This window comes from Bombina bombina, chromosome 8 (genome assembly GCF_027579735.1).
Source record: "Bombina bombina isolate aBomBom1 chromosome 8, aBomBom1.pri, whole genome shotgun sequence".
Classification (NCBI taxonomy): Eukaryota; Metazoa; Chordata; class Amphibia; order Anura; family Bombinatoridae; genus Bombina; species Bombina bombina.
In genome coordinates this window covers 157,837,398-157,852,618 of record NC_069506.1, presented here as the reverse complement: position 1 = coordinate 157,852,618, position 15,221 = coordinate 157,837,398, and positions in this window count along the sequence as shown.

The following is a 15,221-nucleotide window of genomic DNA, read 5'->3' as shown; positions in this document are numbered from 1 at the left end:
AAGAGAGGGGGAGAGAGAGAGCACAAAAAAAGGGGGGAGAACGAGCACAAAAGAGAGGGGGAAGAGAGAGCGCAAGAGAGGGGGGATAGAGGTTGCAAAAGATACGGGGAGAGAGTGAGAGCAAAAGAGGGGGGAGTAAGAGAGCGCAAAAGAGGGGAAAGAGAGATAAAGCAAAAGAGAGGGACAGAGGGAGAGAGGGGGAGAGAGAGAGCAAAAGAGAGGGGAGGAAAGAGAGAAGGCAAAAGAGGGGTGGGGGGAAAAGAGCAAAAGAGAGGGGCAGAGAGAGAACAAAAGAGAGGGGGGAGAAAGAGAGAGCAAAAGAGAGGGAGAAGAGATAGCAAAAGAGAGGGAGAGAGAGAGAGCAAAAGAGAGGGGGGCGAGAGAGAGCAAAATAGAAGAGGGGAGAGAGAGAGCAAAATAGAGGGGGGAGAGAGAGCAAAAGAGAGGGGAGAGAAAGAGCAAAAGAGAGGGGAGAGAGAGAGCAAAAGAGAGGGAGAGCAAAAGAGAGGGGAGAGAGAGCAAAAGAGGGTAAGAGAGAGCAAAAGAAAGGGGGGAGAGTGAGAGAGAGAGCAAAAAAATGGGGGGAGAGAGCAAAAGAGAGGGGAAGAGAGAGCAAAAAAGAGGGGAGAGAGAGCAAAAGAAAGGGGGGGAGAGCGAGAGAGAGAGCAAAAAAATGGAGGGAGAGAGCAAAAGAGAGGGGAAGAGAGAGCAAAAGAGAGGGGGAGAGAGAGAAAAAGAGAGGGGGGAGAGAGAGAGCAAGAGAGGGGGGAAAGAGAGAAACAAGAGAGGGGGAAGAGAGAGAGCAAAAGAGAGGGGCGAGAGAGTGAACACAAAAGAGAGGGGAGGAGAGAGAGAGCAAAAGAGAGAGTGGGGAAGAGAGAGAGCAAGAGAGGGGGAGAGAGAGAGCAAAAGAGAGGGGAAAGAGAGACAGCAAAAGAGAGGGGGAGAGAGTGAGCACAAAAGAGATGGGGGAGAGAGAGAGCACAAAAAAGGGGGGAGAGCGAGCACAAAAGAGAGGGGGAAGAGAAAGCGCAAGAGAGGGGGGAAAGAGAGAGCAAAAGATAGGGGTAGAGAGTGAGAGCAAAAGAGGGGAGAGAGAGCAAAATAAAGGGGGCAGGGAGAGAACAAAAGAGAGGGGAATATAGAGCAAAAAAAAAGGGGGAAACGAGCAAAAGAGAGGGGGGTGAGATAGAGAGCAAAAGAGAGGGGGAGAGAGAGCACAAAGGAGAGGGGGAAGAGAGAGAGCAATAGAGTGGGGAGAGAGAGAAAAAGAGAGGGGGAAGAGAGAGAGCAAAAGAGAGGGGGGAGAGAGTGAACACAAAAGAGAGGGGGAGAGAGCACAAAAGAGAGGGGGGAGAGAGAGAGAGAGCACAAAAGAGAGGGGGAAGAGAAAGAGCAAGAAAGTAGGGAAAGAGAGCAAGAGAGGGGGAAGAGAAAGCAAAATAGATGGGATAGAGAGAGCAAAAGAGAGGGGAGAGAGAGAGCAAAAGAGAGGGGGAGAGAGAGCAAAAGAGAGGGGGGAGAGAGAGCAAAAGAGAGAGGGGAGAGAGAGCAAAAGAGGGGGGAGAGAGAGAGAGAGAGAGAGAGAGAGAGAGAGAGAGAGAGAGAGAGAGAGAGAGAGAGAGAGAGCAAAAGAGAGGGGACAGAGATCAAAATAAAGGGGGGAGAAAGAGAGAGCAAAAAAAGGGGGATAGAGCAAAAGAGAGGGGGAGAGCAAAAAAAAAAGAGAGGGGAGGAGAGAGAGCAAAAGAGAGGGTGGAAGAGAGAGAGAGCAAGAGAGAGGGGGAGAGAGTGAGCACAAAAGAGAGGGGGGAAAGAGCGCAAGAGTGGGGAGAGAGAGGGCAAAAGAGTGGGGGAGAGAGAGAGCAAAAGAGAGGGGGGAGAGAGCAAAAGAGAGAGGGGAGAGAGAGAGCAAAAGAGAGAGGGGAGAGAGAGCAAAAGAGGGGGGGAGAGAGAGAGAGAGAGAGCAAAAAAGAGGGGAGAGAAATCAAAAGAAAAGGGGGAGAGAGAGCAAAAAAGGGGGGATAGAGTAAAAGAGAGGGAGAGAGAGAGCAAAAGAGAGGGGAGGAGAGAGCAAAAGAGAGGGGGGAAGGGAGAGAGCAAGAGAGGGGGAGAGAGAGAGCAAAAGAGAGGGGAGAGAGAGAGAGCAAAAGAGAGGGGGAGAGAGTGAGCACAAAAGAGAGGGGGAGAGAGTGAGCACAAAAGAGAGGGGGAAGAGAGAGCGCAAGAGAGGGGGGAAAGAGAGAGCAAAAGATAGAGGGAGAAAGTGAGAGCAAAAGAGGGGGAGAGAGCAAAATAAAGGGAGGAGAGAGAGAACAATAAAGGGGGGAGAGAGAGGGGAATATAGAGCAAAAGAGAGGGGGAAGAGAGCAAAAGAGAGGGGGGAGAGAGAAAGAGCAAAATAGAGGGGGGAGAGAGCGCAAAAGAGAGGGGGAAGAGAGAGAGCAAGAGAGGGGGGAGAGAGAGAGAAAAAGAGATGGGGAATAGAGACAGCAAAAGAGAGGGGGGAGAGAGTGAACACAAAAGAGAGGGGGAGAGAGAGAGCAAAAAAGAGAGGTGGAGAGAGAGAGCACAAAAGAGAGGGGGGAGAGAAAGAGCAAGAGAGTAGGGAAAGAGAGCAACAGAGGGGGAAGAGAAAGCAAAATAGATGTGGTAGAGAGAGCAAAAGACAGGGGAGAGAGAGAGCAAAAAAGAGGAGGAGAGAGAGCAAAAGAGAGAGGGGAGAGAGAGCAAAAGAGAGGGGGAGAGATAGAGAGAGAGCAAAAAAAGAGAGGAGAAAGATAGCAAAAGAAAGGGGAGAGAGAGAGCAAAAAAAGGGGGAGAGAGAGAGCAAAAGAGAGGGGGAGAGAGAGCAAAAGAGAGGGGGGGGGGAGAGAGAGCAAAAGAGGGGGGAGAGAGAGAGCAAAAGAGAGGGGGAAGAGAGAGAGCAAGAGAGGGGGAGAGAGAGCAAAAGACAGGGGGAAGAGAGAGAGCAAAAGAGAGGGGGGGGAGAGTGAGCACAAAAGAGAGGGGGAGAGAGAGAGCACAAAAGAGAGGGGGAGAGAGGGGGGAGAGAGAGAGCAAAAGAGGGGGGAGAGAGAGCAAAATAAAGGGGGGAGAGAGAGAACAAAAGAGAGGGGGGAGAGAGCAAAAGAGAGGGGGGAGAGAGCAAAAGAGAGGGGGAGAGAGAGAGAGAAAAAGAGGGGGGAGAGAGAGCGCAAAAGAGAGGGGGAAGAAACAGAGCAAGTGAGGGGGAGAGAGAGAGAGAAAGAGAGGGGGAGAGAGTGAACACAAAAGAGAGGGGGAGAGAGAGCACAAAAGAGGGGGGAGAGAGAGAGAGAGCACAAAAGAGAGGGGGAAGAGAAAGCGCAAGAGAGTAGGGAAAGAGAGCAAGAGGGGGGAGAGAGAGAGCAAAAGAGAGGGGGGAGAGAGAGAGCAAAAGAGAGGAGAGAGAGCAAAAGAGAGGGGTAGAGAGAGAGCAAAAGAGAGGGTGGGAGAGAGAGCAAAAGAGAGGGTGGGAGAGAGAGAGAGCAAAAGAGAGGGTGGGAGAGAGAGAGCAAAAGAGAGGGAGAGAGAGCACAAAAGAGAGGCGGGAGAGAGAACAAAAGAAAGGGGGAGAAAGCAAAAGAGAGGGGGGAAAGAAAGAGCAAAAGAGAGGGGGAGAGAGAGAGAGAGGGGGGGGGGAGAGAGAGAGCAAGGGGTGGGACTGATGTACTGTAAAAATAGCTTGTGTAAACTGACTTTAGGACTAGTATTAAAATAAAGTATTACACCCATATATACACTTTTTTAATAAAAATATATTTTTTTACATTGATATAAAAGGGATATGGTATATCGCAAATGGCTCTGATGTGTATAAATACATTATATATATGTGTGTGTGTATATGTTTACATGTCTATATATATGTGTATACATGTGTATTTATGCACTTATATATATACTGTATATATATATATATATATATATATATGTATATATATAACATAATATTGAAGGAGAGCGCTCTCACTTAGTATAGCAACTGCCAGGGTGCCAGTATAATATAAGGAAGGAAGGGGATACTTTGTCTCCAAAACGTCACTACTTTTCACAGTAAGAGATTGAATTTGAAAAAGACCAGAGAGTGCAAGTTTTTGTTCTGATATATATATATATATATATATATATATATATATATATATATATATATATATATATATATCTAAAAAAATGAGAAAGAAAGCGCACAAAGGCACCTACATAGTGCAAATCAATTTAATTTAAACAATAATACAGGGGTATATTAAAACTGCTCCCCGTAGGGTATCTACTCACAAGAGTCAACCTCAAACTTGTGAGGTATGTTTGAGCATGTAGTTTGAAAGTTCCGCTCAGAACCGCTTGCTATGAAAGTGCTTAATCAAAGAAGTCAGGACAAATCCAACCTGAATGCCGGGTGTCGCTGTCTGTAACTCGAGATCTGGACAAGTATTTCTCCCGGCCTCTTATTCCACTCACATCCCTTTTTGGTAGGAGTTTTTTTGGGATACAATCTTTCTTGAGCAAAATGGTCCGTGCAGATACAAACACAGCTGATCGCAAATAGTGCTGGCAGAATGGTGAACCGCTGAGGGAGAGAGCTGAGATCCCAGGAACAATTAATGAGGATTCAGAATTGTTCCTGGGATCTCAGCTCTCTCCCTCAGCGGTTCACCATTCTGCCAGCACTATTTGCGATCAGCTGTGTTTGTATCTGCACGGACCATTTTGCTCAAGAAAGATTGTATCCCAAAAAAAACTCCTACCAAAAAGGGATGTGAGTGGAATAAGAGGCCGGGAGAAATACTTGTCCAGATCTCGAGTTACAGACAGCGACACCCGGCATTCAGGTTGGATTTGTCCTGACTTCTTTGATTAAGCACTTTCATAGCAAGCGGTTCTGAGCGGAACTTTCAAACTACATGCTCAAACATACCTCACAAGTTTGAGGTTGACTCTTGTGAGTAGATACCCTACGGGGAGCAGTTTTAATATACCCCTGTATTATTGTTTAAATTAAATTGATTTGCACTATGTAGGTGCCTTTGTGCGCTTTCTTTCTCATTTTTTTAGATTTCTACCTTACTCCGTGAGATTCCGGAGGATTAATAAGATACAGCAGCCGACACCTACAATTGATCTGCACTATTACGTGGGATCCAACCAACTTATCCTTTTTATTGTGATTTATTATCTTATCATTATATATTTCATTCTGTTATATATTTTCAATGAATCAATATTATTTGATTATTTGAATGTTTTGATTTTGGCATCATCCAGATATTTATATTGTATTTTAAAAAAATAGGTTTATTTAGAGCGCAGTTCTGTGTTTTGAAAGAGAGGTTTTTTAACCCTTTGACATACACGCTTTTTTTGTTTCATATATATATATATATATATATATATATATATATATATATATATATATATACTAACCGGCCACTTTATTAGATACACTTTGCTAGTACTGGTTTGGAACCCCTTTTTGCCTTCAGAATTCTTCATGGCATAGATTCAACAAGGTGTTGGAAACATTCCTCAGAGATTTTGATCCATATTGACATGATAGCATCACGCAGTTGCTGCAGATTTGTAGGCTGCACATCCATGATGCGAATCTCCTGTTCCACCACATCCCAAAGGTGCTCTATTGGATTGAGATCTGGCAACTGGATCTGGTGACTGTGGAGACAATTGAAGTACAGTTAACTCATTGTCATTTTCAAGAAACCAGTTTAAGATGATTTGAGTTTTGTGACATGGTGCATAATCCTGCTGGAAATAGCCATCAGAAGACAGACATGGTCGGCAACAATACTCAGGTAGACTGTGGCATTTAAATGATGCTAAATGTTTACTAAGAGACGCAAAGTGTGCCAAGAATATATCACCCATATCATTATCACCACCCCCACCAGCCTGAACTGTTGATACAAGGCAGGATGGATCCATGCTTTCATGTTGTTTACGCCAAATTCTGACCCTATAATCTGAATGTGGCAGCTGAAATCGAGACTCATCAGAACAGGCAATGTTTTTCCAATCTTCTATTGTCCAATTTTGGTGAGCCTGTGCGAATTGTAGCCTCAGTTTCCTGTTCTTAGCTGACAGGAGTGGCACCCAGTGTGGTCTTCTGCTGCTGTAGCCTATCTGCTTCAAGTTTCAACGTGATATGCGATCATAGATGGTATTCTGCATACCTTGGTTGTAATGAGTGGTTATTTGAGTTACTGTTGCCTTTCAATCATCTTGAACCGGTCTGCCCATTCTCCTCTGACCTCTGACATCAACAAGGCACACAACTGCCGCTTACTGGATATTTTCTCTTTTTCGGACCATTCTCTGTAAACACGAGAGACGGTTGTGCATGAAAATCCCAGTAGATTAGCAGTTTTTTAAATACTCAGACAAGCCCCTCTGGCACCAACAACCATGCCACGTTCAAAGATACTTAAATCCCCTTTCTTCCCCATTTTGATGCTCGGTTCAAACTTCAGCAAGTTGTCTTTACCACGTCTAGATGCCTAAATGCATTGAGTTGCTGCCATGTGATTGGCTGTTTAGCAATTTGTGTTACCAAGCAATTGAACAAGAGTACCTAATAAAGTGGCCGGTGAGTGTATATACACATATAAACACAGACATAATTATATATACACATGTATACACATAGACATATATTTACACATATGAGCCCTTCCCAGTCAAATACCTTGAAACATGCAATATCATTTTTGTATATAATATCTGTAGATACAATATATATATTATCTGTATACAGGTAGCCCTCAGTTTACACCGGGGTTAGGTTCCAGAAGGAATGGTTGTAAATCGAAATCGTTGTAAATTGAAACCCAGTTTATAATGTAAGTCAATGGGAAGTGAGGGAGATATGTTCCAGGCCACTCTCAAAATTGTCATAAGTAACACCTAATACTTTATTTTTAAAGTTTTGAAATGAAGACTTTAAATGCTAAACAGCATTATAAACCTAATAAAATAATCACACAACACAGAATATATAATTAAATTAAGTTAAATGAACAAAAACATTTGCTAAACAGTATAAACCTAAAAAAATAATCACACAACACAGACTTCACTTGCATTTTTCTGCAAACAGTTCTTTCTATGCATGCCAATCTGGACTGATTTATAGACAGGAAGATCTTGTTCCTTTGAAATCTGCTCGATAGCTCAGGTCTGGTTAAACTGATTAATTTCAGCTTGCTTGGCTTTGCTGCAACACAAGCGGACAGCTCCACCTACTGGCTATTTTAATAAATGCACTGCTTCTCAATGCTTTTCAATAGCAGTCACATGACTGAAAAAAAAGGTTGTTATTCTGAAACGGTGTAAATTGAACCGTTGAAAAACGAGGGCCACCTCTATATTCATATAGACATATATAGGCATTGATAGCTATTTTACATTAAATTAATTAAGATATATATATATATATATATATATATATATATATATATATCAATTACTAATAAAGTGACAGCACCACTACACAGCTTAAATACAAAAGATCAGAATAGAGTTAATGTGGGTGCACGAGAGGTATTGCCACTTACCAAAATACCAAAATTAATGTAACCAAAAATCTCAGCACACAAAAATATTATCTTAAATGTAATATATTCACAAGGGAGCAATCATATATATAGAAGCATTACTCTCATGCCCTATCAACTCTCAACTCTCCACTCACTCAGAACAGTCACAGCCAGCAATATAAAAAATAAAAATTGGGGAAAAAATCAAACAAAACCCTAGGCGTCCCTAGGGAATATCAGATATCACTTAAACATTTTTTTTTTGTAATACTGGATGCAATAGATGTCTTGTAATAGACCACAAGAGTTATTCTTGTATATTGTGAGAAAATGAGGACAGTCCTTAGAACAGTAGTATCAGAATATGCCACAAATAAATACATGTAAAGAAAAAGTGGAATCCAGTCTAATAAAATTTAACTTTTATTGATGAAGTATAAAATGGAGAATCACACAGCAAAGGAGCAGACATACAAGCGCAGCACCATCCGGCTTACGCGTTTTGGCTGTTAGCCGTAAACATAACCATACTAGATCTACTTACACACACGTTTAAGAAGGAAGTAAAATCACTATTGGTGAAAGCTTGCTGTGCTTCCAGCTAACTCCTTGTCATAGGTTAATTAATTCGACTAGCAATGGTCAATACAATGTATCCAAAAGACAGGACTGAAATGTATAACAAATATAGATGAAACATCACTTGAGAGATAAACTTATAGAACAAATATATACACAGTTATACATTATATGTACTTAACCCCTTAAGGACCAGCGACGTACCCTGTATGTCACTGGCCTTTTTTTGGGACTTGATTGTTTTATAGCGCGGTCTTGCCACCAGCGTTGAGACTGCTCTATTCCACAAAGCCTGCTGGAGGGAGTGCATTAACAGCGTGTTCTTGCTAGACTTGTTCTATTATGTCCTGAAAAAACCCTTAACGACCAGTGACATACAGGGTACATTGTGGTCATTAAGGGGTTAACTTAAGATGCTGATTTGTATAGCAACCGATATGTCAATGAAATACATGCTATGTCACAACCCATAACTTTAAATGGCATGGCCTCTCTAAGGCATGCACGCCAATATATTATAATAGTATGTATAGTACAGGTTAAAAATGCATCATATTTATGTTATCCTACGTACAATAAACCTTAGAATTTTATTGTTGGATCAATTCCCAGAAATGTATAAGATCATAACGTGAGTTTAGACCTTCAGGAATTCTAGTTTTTAAATGAAAGATCCAATATATCTCTCTCTTAGCTAGTATCTGATTCAGGTCACCAGCCCGCTTAGGTTTAAACACCTTTTCAATAATGTTCCAGCTAAAAGTATTTAAACTTCCATTGTGGAACTGGGTGAAATGTTGGACTAAGGGAGTGGACTATCGTTCTGTCGTGAAGGTAGAGAGATGTTCCCTAATTCGAGCATTCATGTCACTTGTAGTGAGACCTATGTACTGAAGTCTGCATTGATGACAGCTGATTAGATAAACGACAAAGGTCGATAGACAGTTAACACAGTTTCTTATATCAAAGGTCTCACCAGTGACAAATTAAGTAAACTGCTTGGTTACCTTAACAAATTCACAGGGTCTACATTTTTTGTGACTGCATTTAAAGGTCCCAGCACATGATAGCCAAGAGCTGGTAGAGGGAATCAATATTTTTTCTTAACTGTGTTGGGGTCAAAACGCCCCCTAAGGTCATACACTTTCTAGATGAAAACCTTAGATCCTCCTCTACCAATCCAGCTAGTCCATCATCTGTGGCCAGAAGGGGAAAATGTTTGCGGACAATTTTGGTAATCTCAGTATATTGGGCACTGAATTGAGTGACAAAAGTTACCCCTTTAAAATCTCCATTACCTCGGGGGTTCTGCATTTATTGCTTTTATGGCTCCCTATATGGATATTTTCTATCTCTTAAACGTTTGACCAAAAGATCTGCCTCATGCTCGTAATCAAGATTCTCAGTGTAGTTTCTTTTAAGTCTAGTAAATTCCCTCTTGGCCACTGCATTTGGGGTATGTCTCGGGTGACAACTTGAGGCGTGAAGCAAGGAATTACCCGAAATGGGTTTTCTGTATATTTTAGATACAATCTTACCCTCTGTTGAGCCTGTCAGGGTTACATCCAGGTAATTAATTTGGGCAGAGTTTTACTCAAAGGTAAATTTTATACCAACTTTGTTTAAATTTTGCCAATCTACAAACAGTTGTATTTGGTCCTGAGGACCACTCCACACAAATAGCAGATCATCAATGTATCTTTTAAATAACTGTGTACATGATTTGTAAGGGTTACTATAGCCAAAGATGTGGGCAAACTCCCACCAACCTAAGAATAGGTTAGCAAAGGGGAAGGCGCATTTTGCCCCCATAGCTGTCCCTCATCTTTGGAGGTAGTAAGTATCCTGAAACTGAATAATATGATGTGTCAATAGAAAAATTGTTACTTTAATGATATATGATTTAAACCCCTCAGAATAATCTGTAAATTTATTTAGGAAGAATCATAAAGCCTCAATTTCTTTGTCATGGTGAATGAAAGACTATAAGGAAACAGCATCAATTGTGAGCCATATGTATCCCTCTTTCCATTTTACATAATTCATGATGTTTAAAATGTGTTTGGTGTCTTTTACATAGGATGGTGAAGAGAAAGATTAGCCAGTAGAGAATCCACCCCACTGACTATAGGATGACCTTGTACATTTGAGGTAGATTTATGGACTTTGGTGAGGTGGTGGAACAGGGGCATCTTAGGACGATCTACATTGGGATATTCCATAGTTGCTCTATCAATATACGCCTGTTCCAACCCCTCATCCAAAATGTAGTTAAGTTCTTCCTTAAACAATGTGGTAGGGTTCCCTTTTAAAACCAAATAATCATTACTATTAGATAGCTGTCTTAGTGCTTCACCAATATATTGGGATTTGTTCATTACCACAACTGTGCCACCCTTGTCCGCAAGTCTTACTCCTAAGTGTGGATTGTCCTGTAAATATTTCAATGCTTTCCTTACTTGAACTGTTAGATTATGACTAGTTTTCTTTACATTGTCTCTCAGAGCTTCCAAGTCAGTCTCTACTCTATTAAAGAATGTTTCAATCACATTCCCTCTGCTTTGAATAGGATAAAATAAAAGCAGGATTTCTCTTTGAGAGACAACCCCCTATTATTATAGCCAGTAGTGTCATTTGCTGCTATCTGCACTTCTTGTAAAGAAATTAGATCACAGGTCTCACTAAAATTGTGAGTATCTGGCATTACTAATGGGGTTGTTCTCATTTGTGGATCAGTCTCTATTGCCAGATTGGCTTGCCCAGAAAAGTGTTTCCTTAATGTGATATTTCTTATAAGTCTGTTGAGGTCTATAATAGTTTGAAATAAATCAAAATTTGTAGTAGGAGAAAATGTGAATTCATAACTCAAGACCTTGATTTCTATAGGTGTTAATGTAATGTTAGACAGATTTATTACATTACTCATTTGTACTTGCTCTGGGGACGACTCCCTCTAAACTGATATCTGTTCTGTGTATTTTGTGTGATGCCATTTACCCCCCATTTCTTTAATCCAATGGAAAACCCAATCCAAGTTGGCCTGATCAGCTCCAGACATGGCTTGTCCCTGGGTATTATAATGTGATGACACATTATATACAGTATATTTGGTAGGCTTGTTACTAGACACATAATTTACTTGCTACTTTGGTCTAACAGAAGGAGTAGTGATAACTTCAGGTATTGATTGTACTTTATCATTGACTTTCAAAATACCTCCCTGTGTACAAACTGGTTCCTCATTACCAGAGGTTTTCTCATCAGATGAATAGTCTACCTCACTCTCTGAGAATGTAACTGATTTAGAGTTAGACCTATTGCCCCTACATCTACGATTTCTGTGTCTACCATTACCTGTTGACTGATTCTGGTTTCTCCTGACCATACCTCTTTGCCTCCTATTCCAAATATACACAGTGTTAGAGGAGTAATCTGCTTTGTCTCTAAAGTATTTGGTATGCTTGTTTTCCATTATAGACGATTTTCCTTGTGCCACCAAATCTTTTAATAAGCAGTCAAATCTGGTGAAATTGGGATCGCTACTCCTTTTAATCAGTTATCACTGTAAATCGTCTATTTCTTTTCTGATGTTAATAAGACAAACATTGTGATAATCAATTAATAATAACATTAAGCGGAATGAACATTCTGATAATACATTGTTCCAAGAGTTTATAAAGTCTTTGTCCATTTCATACACTTCAAAGGTGGGAAATTTAAATAAACGTAAACCCCTCGGAATCATTCCTGCTTTAATATAGCAGTTGAATGTCCATAAGTCCCACTGAAATTTTGTTTCCTTTAGCAATAAGCATTCCATATCATCAAAAAGGGTGCTTAGAGTAAGTACCCCTTTGTCCTCAGAAAAGATTAGTTCACAGTCCTGTACATTGGAAACTCTGGCCATAGCAGACATAAGTGAATAAAATTGCAATGGTGCATTCTCCATATCCTGTCTTTACAAGAGTCAATGTCCCACATGGACAGTGATTCCACCAGGAGGAACCTGGATCAGTCAAATTATATCAATAAGTACTCTCCGTGGAGACAAGTAAATGTGAACACAATAATTTTCACTGGGTAAGGGTCTTTACACAACAATTGCACCAAAACATTTAATGCTTGTTAGATGAGTCACGCACTAAACCCTGGAGCTATGCTCTGTTTACTTACTCAGCCAGTGGAACACAGGGAGAAAGGAACCACCAGACATCAACTAACTTTTCCTCGTCTGTGGCGTCTTTGGCGTTGCTCTCCAGCATGGGTTCGTTGTACCTGTCGCAATCCGATGACATCATGTGAAAATTATTGTATTCACATTTACTTATTATCTCCACAGACAGTACTTATTGATATAATTTGACAAATAAATACATCCATGCATCTGTTTGTAAAAATACTTCGGTCACGGTACTGGCTAAGGAGTAGTTATTCCAGATCCTTTATTATTCATACACACGGTATACAGTCACACTGAATACCATTTTGGAATAATGTCCGCTGTGTTAGTAAGTGTCAAATATTCCATAAACAGACAAGAGCATATAGGTTGTTATAGTGCTTATGGTAATGTATAACAAACACCAATCAATGCAGGAGAGACCACCAGGGTCAGGTGTGTAGCTCACAATTCAGTGTAATCTGTGTAATTAGTAAAACAGACTGTCTTTGGCCTGTTGTTATACTCACAGATAACTCCTTGGTTTTCACACCAACACCTCTTGATGCACAAAGAGAAAAAAGCACTAATACATACTTGTTGCAATGATGACAAACCATATAATCGATGGTGATGGCAGAGGCGTAACTAGAAACCACTGGGCCCACCCACCTACCCCACCCAAAAAAAGGTGAATTTGATACATATCTTACATTTAACACAGAAGAAAAAAGGTGAATCAGATTATGTCTGCAAAAGAAGGTACCCTGTGGCCACAGTCTGTGAGATGTTCTGACCCCCTATTACTGTATATAGTGACACTGTTTAACCCACCAGTACTGTATATAGTGAGTTAGTGACGCAGTCTGTAATCTGAGGTCTGTAATTTGCTGGTTCCACAAACATACACACACACACACACACATACATGCATATACACATATACAAACACACACATACATGCATAAATACATACACAGTCACATACATACACACACACATAAACACCAATGGGTAAAACAGAAACACTAACCCCTGTAGTCGGAGAGTCTAGTAAAACATCATGTCACACTCACGTGATATCAGTGCAGGCAGTGGCAGGTCAATGTTTATAACTGAAAAAACATTTTTTTTTTTTAAAGCTGGGCCCCCACCCTCAGGGGCCCAATCGCAGATGCAACCTCTGCACCTCCTGTAGTTTTGCCCCTGGGTGACGGTATCAGCTGCTACTCCTCCTCCATATGCTTGCCAGACCATGTGACGTAGCTGGTGCATCAGATCAGATTCAGATTGTGTTTCAGGACTCCGCCCTTTGTCAAGGATATATATATATATAAGGAAATTTATGCTTACCTGAATTTAACCTAAATTTATTTCTTTTATGATATGACAAGTCCACGGATTTCATCCTTACTTATGGGATATCGCCTCCTGGTCAGCAGGAGGAGGCAAAGAGCACCACAGCAGAACTGTATATATAGCTCCTCCCTTCCCTCCCACTCCAGTCATTCGACCGAATTTAGGAAGAGAAAGGAAAAGCCAAGGTGCAGAGGTGACTGAAGTTTAACAAAAATAAAAACGTGTCTTAGAAAATGACAGGGTGGGCCGTGGACTCGTCATATCGTAAAAGAAATACATTTATCAGGTAAGCATAAATTTCCTTTTCTTTTACAAGATATGACGATTCCATGGATTTCATCCTTACTTATGGGATACAATACCAAAGCTATAGGACACGGATGAAAGGGAGGGACAAGACAGGAACCTAAATGGAAAGCACCACTGCTTGAAGAACCTTTCTCCCAAAAACAGCCTTGGACGAGGCAAAAGTATCAAATTTGGAAAATTTGGAAAAAGTGTGAAGAGACGAACAAGTTGCAGCCTTGCAAATCTGTTCAACAGAAGGATCATTTTTGAATGCCCAAGAGGAAGCCACAGCCCTAGTAGAATGAGCCGTAATTCTTTCAGGAGGCTGCTGTCCAGCAGTCTCATATGCAAAATGGATGATACTCTTCAGCCAAAAAGAAAGGGAGGTAGCTGTAGCTTTCTGGCCCCTATGTTTTCCAGAAAAAACAACAAATAATGAAGATGATTGACGAAATTCTTTAGTCGCCTGCAAGTTAAACTTCAGGACACGGACCACGTCCAAGTTATGTAACAGACGCTCCTTCTTAGAAGAAGGATTAGGACACAATGAAGGAACAATAATTTCCGGATTAATATTTTTGTTGGAAACAACCTTAGGAAGAAAACCAGGTTTGGCATGTAACACTACCTTATCGGAATGAAAAATAAGGTAAGGAGAATCACATTGTAATGCCGAAAGTTCAGAAACTCTGCGAGCAGAAGAAATAGCAACCAGAAATAAAACTTTCCAAGATAATAACTTAATATCTATGGAATGCTTAGGTTCAAACGGAACCCCTTGAAGAACCTTAAGAACTATAGTCAAACTCCAAGGAGGAGCAATAGGTCTAAACACAGGCCTGATCCTAGTCAGAGCCTGACAAAAAGATTGAACATCCGGAATATCTGCCAGACATTTGTGTAGCAAAATAGATAAAGCAGAAATCTGTCCCTTTAAGGAACTTGCTGATAATCTTTTCTCCAATCCTTCTTGGAGAAAGGACAAAATCCTAGGAATCTTAATCTTACTCCATGAGTAGCCCTTGAATTTGCACCAATAAAGATATTTACGCCATATCTTATGGTAAATCTTTCTAGTAACAGGCTTATGCGCCTGGATCAAGGTATCAATGACCGAATCAGAGAACCCTGATTTAGATAAAATCAAGCGTTCAATCTCCAAGCAGTCAGCTGCAGAGAAATTAGATTCGGATGATGGAAGGGTCCCTGAATGAGAAGGTCCTGCCTCAATGGAAGCTTCCACGGTGGCAGAGAGGACATGTCCA